Consider the following 6000-nt stretch of genomic DNA (forward strand, 5'->3'; position numbering starts at 1 on the left):
TAATCATTCGCTCATTTTGTTCTGATTCATTTCATTTCAGTTATCCGAGAGTTTTCATCATACCATAAACCATTTTAACCTCAAAATTTAGGTATTTTTCTTTATAAAATATTTTTTAATTGTGCACTCAATATTCTATTTTGTTTCTTTTCCACCAAAAAATCAACTAATCCCTTTGAGATAACGCAAGATAACAAGATCGGAACAAAGTCAGATCCGTCCGGATTTGCGAGCTAATCCCCGATTCGCAATTGTGCCAAAAGTCTTATTTTCTTCTTTGTCTTCATCTCCTCGACATTTTTCCAGTATACGCGCTTGTGTTGCGTATAGGACTTTAAGCAATCTACTTTATTAATGGTTTTGTGAATTTTACAATAACTCAAATTTCTGACATTTGATAAACATACTGTATGCCAATGAGTTTCTTTGATCTGAAACTTCAATTTTCCGTTTGCGAGAGATGCGATTGCATTCGGCCATTCGTGCAATTCAGAGCTATTGTACAATTGCACAATTTCCTTTTCATATCTATTCTTCTTCTCGAGGGCGGCTTTATTCGGCCCCGCTCTTCTGTCCGGCTGCACGCTACCTGCCGAGGTGTGCTCGAAAAATGTCAGAACACTGTTTGGGAATTTGTCGAAGTTTATGGACTTCCCGCTTTTCGCAAAACCTTGGTATTGTAATCTCCTATAAAGAATTCGATTCCTTTACTGAGATACAGTGCGTTTAGAATTAATCATCAAACAATAAAAAATTAAAAATTAAAAAGTAGTGTATTTTTAACTTTAGTACGTTTCAAATTAATATTTATGAAGTTGTACTTAAAGAATTTCACGTGAAATATAGATGTATAAGTTTTGCTAGTAGATTTCAACATCTGAAACTAAGTTTTTGATTCAATTTACCGTCCGAGTCTATTCGATTCGTTGCGCTGTGCGCATCGACTCAATTTCCAAATCTTTTGTATCTTTCAACATTGTTTAGTCAAATAAAATATGCAACCGAAACACGCTCGCCGCCCGTATTTGATATCCTTGCGATGCTTGCTACGCCGATCAGGTGCGGATTTAATTTTCGGAATAATGCACTTCGTTAGATATCAATATCTCTACGAATGCGTGCCATTTGCATTGGTATTTGTTTGGCTTTTGCCGCCCAAATTGAAATCCGCGCAAAGCAAACCAAACGAAAAACTGATGAAAAGAAGAAATAAATAGACGCAGAAAACTCCGGAGTGATTTCAGATTTTTTGCGCCGCGCGCGTTCGATTCTTTTTCAATTTTTCAAGAAGAAATAAAAGCGTACAAAACTAAAAGCCGTGCAAGTGAGATTCTGGGACGCGAGCAAATCAAGTTATTTTCACGAAATGTTTGGATTGGAGATGACGGGGATTGGAGACTGGGTAAAAAATCCTTATTTAATATTCGTCAGACGGCGCAAAATCTGTACGAATGCGTGACGATAATCAAAAAGTGAGTAGTAAAAATTTCACTGGAAGAAGTCTGAAAGTCTGACTCAGTTTTTTAAATGTAAAAACAATAATAAAATAATAGAAAGTTTCTTCAAGGACAAAGAATATATTTTACGCAAATGTGAAGCAAAGTAGTTCTGACCCGACATTTTTACTCCCCTCACAAAGTTTGATGAATATTAATAGAATATGTTGTACAACATGATACAAAAGTTTAACAAATTAAATTCTTCTAAAAATAATAACAAATAAAACAAAAATGTGATTAATGTGCATTTTTGTGATGCAGCTAAACTCAGTTTTAAACAATAAAAACAAGCCATTTTACCCCAAAATAATATAATACCAAAACTCAAATGTTTATATGTTGTTTATTCTAACTACCTACACCAGATAATATTAATTCTCTGCATTTAATTAAGACACTACTATTGTTTCACACTCCTCGCATCCGACCAACGCACGTATGTCGAAAGTCCAAACAATTCAACGCATTTCAAACTTATTCAACATTCACGTAACTTACGGCGTATGCCAGCGTCATGCACACGTCCTGACCGCGCAAAAATTAATTAAACTAGAAATTAAGCATGTACGTAATAGCACAAAACGCGCAAGGTGCGCGTACACGTGCACTCGGCGTCCATATTCTCTCATTCGTTTAATAGTTTCTGCACTCTTAGTTAGGAGTAGCGTAATTAATACACAAGTACACGAGTACTTAGGTACATGTGAAACCAGTCAGCTAACTGCAAATACCTGGTAGTAGCCAGCATCGGGGCGAAGTGCGAGAGAATTGTTTTATTTACTATGCAAATAACATTGCGTCACAACAGTTTCGCGAATATTTTAACAAGTTTTATAGTACAAAGAGGTGTTTAGATGAAAAATGCATATATTATTAAGAAAATTAGTTCAATTCTAGGTTTTTTATAGAATATGAATTTCTCATTTTTTCGTTTAATTCAATGCAAGTTTTTAATTTTTTCAATAAAAATCAGCCAAATTCATATATATTTGTGAATATTGAAAAAAAGAAAAAAATTACTTTATTGCCATCTCGGTTTGAATTATATAACTAAAAGTATGATTTAATCTACATATCAACTTCCATCCCTAATCTTAGACTCTTCAAGTAATGTGATTTATACAAAAAGTAGCTTACTTGCTTAACTAAGATTAAAAATTATAGGGTACCAAAATTTATTAAAATTATATATATATACTTTTTGAATTTAAATTATTAGTCGGAATTTTTCAGTCTTTTTTTGTTTTCCATCGTTTTATACGTAATTTTTTTCTTTTCAGAAATATGACATTTTATTTATAGACTTTTTAATGCAAAATAAAAGTTTTATATTTAATTCTGAAAATTTCTATCATAACTGTTCATGAATATATAAATATGCTTGTAGGTCGTGTAATTCGAGTTTGTTTTGCGTACAAAGTTAATTATAGCGGCTACATTAGATTAAAAGCGACGCAGCGCAAAAAGCAAAAACCTCCAGTTGTACGAGTATGTAAACTTCAAAAATAACGCATCACAAATATTTTCATGACCACATTAAAATTTAAAATAACTTTACAAATTATCTATTTACGCATCAAAATTACATTTAAAATTAAAGCACAATAAACTAGAAAGATATATTGGCTTACTTGTATGATCCACCATCTATCTGTAAATCTGTAAGATAACTTAAGTATTCGAAAGTTTGGAAACGTATATTTCATTTTAAACCTGATTAGGGGTCGATTTTGAACCAAATTTGGAATATTACGTGACTGGAAGGCTTGGCCAGCTTGATTAAACTTGTTGGTCGCATTGATTTACGACTGTGACCCACCTGAACACTGACAGAACCAGTACTATCAAAACAAGAGATGTAACGGATATCCGGCTGGTATCCGATGTACAGTAGATACAATCAAACAGGAATTAGTTAAAGAAATCAAGAAATATTCATATCAAATGTCTGTTTAACGCGGTTAAGTCATTATTTTGAATAATAATAAGAAACTCTTTTATGCAAACCGTAATAAATTTTTATTTTACGTTTAACTACGCTAGTGGGGATGGCATTTGAAGTTCAAAATTAAATATTTAAAGCAAAAATAAATTAAAAAATTAAATAAAGAATTAGAATATTTTGTATCTGGCAACAAAAATGAAGATAAACTGAGAGAATTGAGAGCATACAAAATTTTCTTCAACAATCAAATTTTAGTCAAATTAATCTGTAAATAATTTTTAAAAGAAAGAAAACAGAGTAATTGTATTTTATGACTAAATTATATTTTAAATATTTCAGATTTTGTTTTAAATGTACAATTTTGAAAAGGTTTCACCAGTATCCACGTTGTTGGTTAACATCCCATTTAATTAAAAATGGTCAATCCTTCATTTGGCCGTTGTTGTTACCTTCATTTGTCTGTTTTGTTTTCTTTTGGTTACGTGTATTTCGTGTCTCATTTAGTACTTGTTTCAGTTTTCTGTTTTATTTTCTTGTTTTTTTACAGTGGTCAGAGTGGATTATTACGAAAAATAAAATAAAACGAGAAAAGTCTGTAAGTGTAAGCACTCCAACTGAGTTTGAGTTAAATGTATAACTACACGACTACAAAACTGGATGGTAAGCCACGTGTGGGATCATTTTTGCAACACTGCTTGCCGGTAGTCGAAAAAAAGGGTACGCAGCAATTTTCTCAAATTGCGCTGGGATTTACGTTCGTTACGCGCCTCGGCCGTCGTCATCGTTCAAGGAAATGAGCGTTTTCGGCGTTTTCAACGTTTTCGGCTGCCTTTTCGCCATGATGCGAGGATTCATGATTCATGAATATTTTAACCACCGACTGGGGGTGCTGGCAAGGCGCTTGGCAACGCCGCGACGGACGTGCGAGTGAAGAATTTCATCAGGAATTCATTATTATGCTGTATTACGTCGTACATTGTTATAAAAATGCGAAGCAAAACTTAAAAAAAACAAATTTTGTATTCCATGTTGTGCTTGATTGATTTCTCCACGTGATTTCACCAACAAATCATTAAATTTTCCTCGCTCGCGCCCCAATGAAGCAATATATTATGTTAATTACATTAATAATAATAAAATTATATGACAAATCGTCGCAATTATCTATCGCGGAAATTTCATGAAAGTTGCAATGAAATTTGACTAAATAAATACGGCGAGACTAAATAACCACCCGAATAATTTATGGTTCTTTGATAATCTTCATATAAATAGAAGCGGGGCGCGCTTATCAGCCGGGGACAACAATTACACCACGCGTTTACCGAATTCGCGAATTCAATGTGCGATATTATAATAACCCACGTCCGCATTCGTCGTTATGTTGTACAAATAGCCATCGGCTATTTACGCATTGGAGAATTAATTGCGCGTAGTTACGGCAGCCAACAGCAGCGCCCTCTGGCCGACGCATGACGGCTCGGTAATTTATTAATGGCATCCTCCCGAACGCATTACCGGCGCTACCGACACTAAACCTACATATGAGGCGGCAAATCATCGACAGTCGACATAAAATTTACATTACGAATGTTGTTAATGCCTGATAGTAATCGATAAATCGTTAATTATTGCTGTGACTCTTTGACAGTTGACAGATTTGCATTTTGGACAGCTGTCAATTTAAAGTGTGGTTATGTTATACTTCAAATAATTCCAGTCATAACTCATTTGAGGGTTATGTTGTTTTCAGATCTAATGAATTTCCGTATCCATATCGATTACAAGAAATATGGGAAATAGTTTTGTGGGCGACCCTCTCCCGCCTAAAATGAAATCGGTGAATCTCGCACAACCTAAACTCGAATGCACATCGTTGGTCAATTTCGTTTGTCGGTCAACCTATTAGACCGACCACCGATCGTACGATCGCCGGCTAACAAGAGCGATTTCGGCTAATAAATTATCGAAGGGTAAACTTCTGATAAAGGGTTGACTTCGACGCGACTAGTTCGGGCGCAACTTTCACACTGTGTGTGCGGTAGCCGTGGTAACAGTGAAAACATCGGCAACATTGGCAACAGTGGCATTCTGCGTAAACATGGCGGACAGTGATGCCATAGCACTCTCACACACAATAATGCTATCTCCACAACAAACACTTTCAGCTGGAAGCAGCAGCGTGAAACATGAAACAAGTGACATAACCCAACAGCATCACAGGAGGCAAGTACAAATTTGCATGAGAGTGCGTGGGTGATTTAGGGGTAGGGATGGTGGTTGTAGTCGTTGAGGGTATAAAGATAACTGTGATAACGCTGTTATGGGCAGAATTTCAGGGGAAAGGGTTTGGGAAATTGATAACATTTGCTTTCTTTGATTGCGAGATCTAGAAACAGCAATTTAAGTAAAATAATTGCTTTTATTAATTCTTGGCGTAAACTTTAATAAAAAATGTCTTGACTCTTTTGTTTCATGAATTACTATAAACTAAATCCGTCTATAAAATATTCAATTTTATTTGAAATAAATGAAACATTTTTACAGCCATTTTAC

The sequence above is a fragment of the Atheta coriaria genome, unplaced genomic scaffold (assembly GCF_025399875.1).
Source record: "Atheta coriaria isolate IRGN ID8LTWV9N9 unplaced genomic scaffold, Caltech_Dcor_3.1 hic_scaffold_9_pilon, whole genome shotgun sequence".
NCBI classification, from domain to species: Eukaryota; Metazoa; Arthropoda; class Insecta; order Coleoptera; family Staphylinidae; genus Dalotia; species Dalotia coriaria.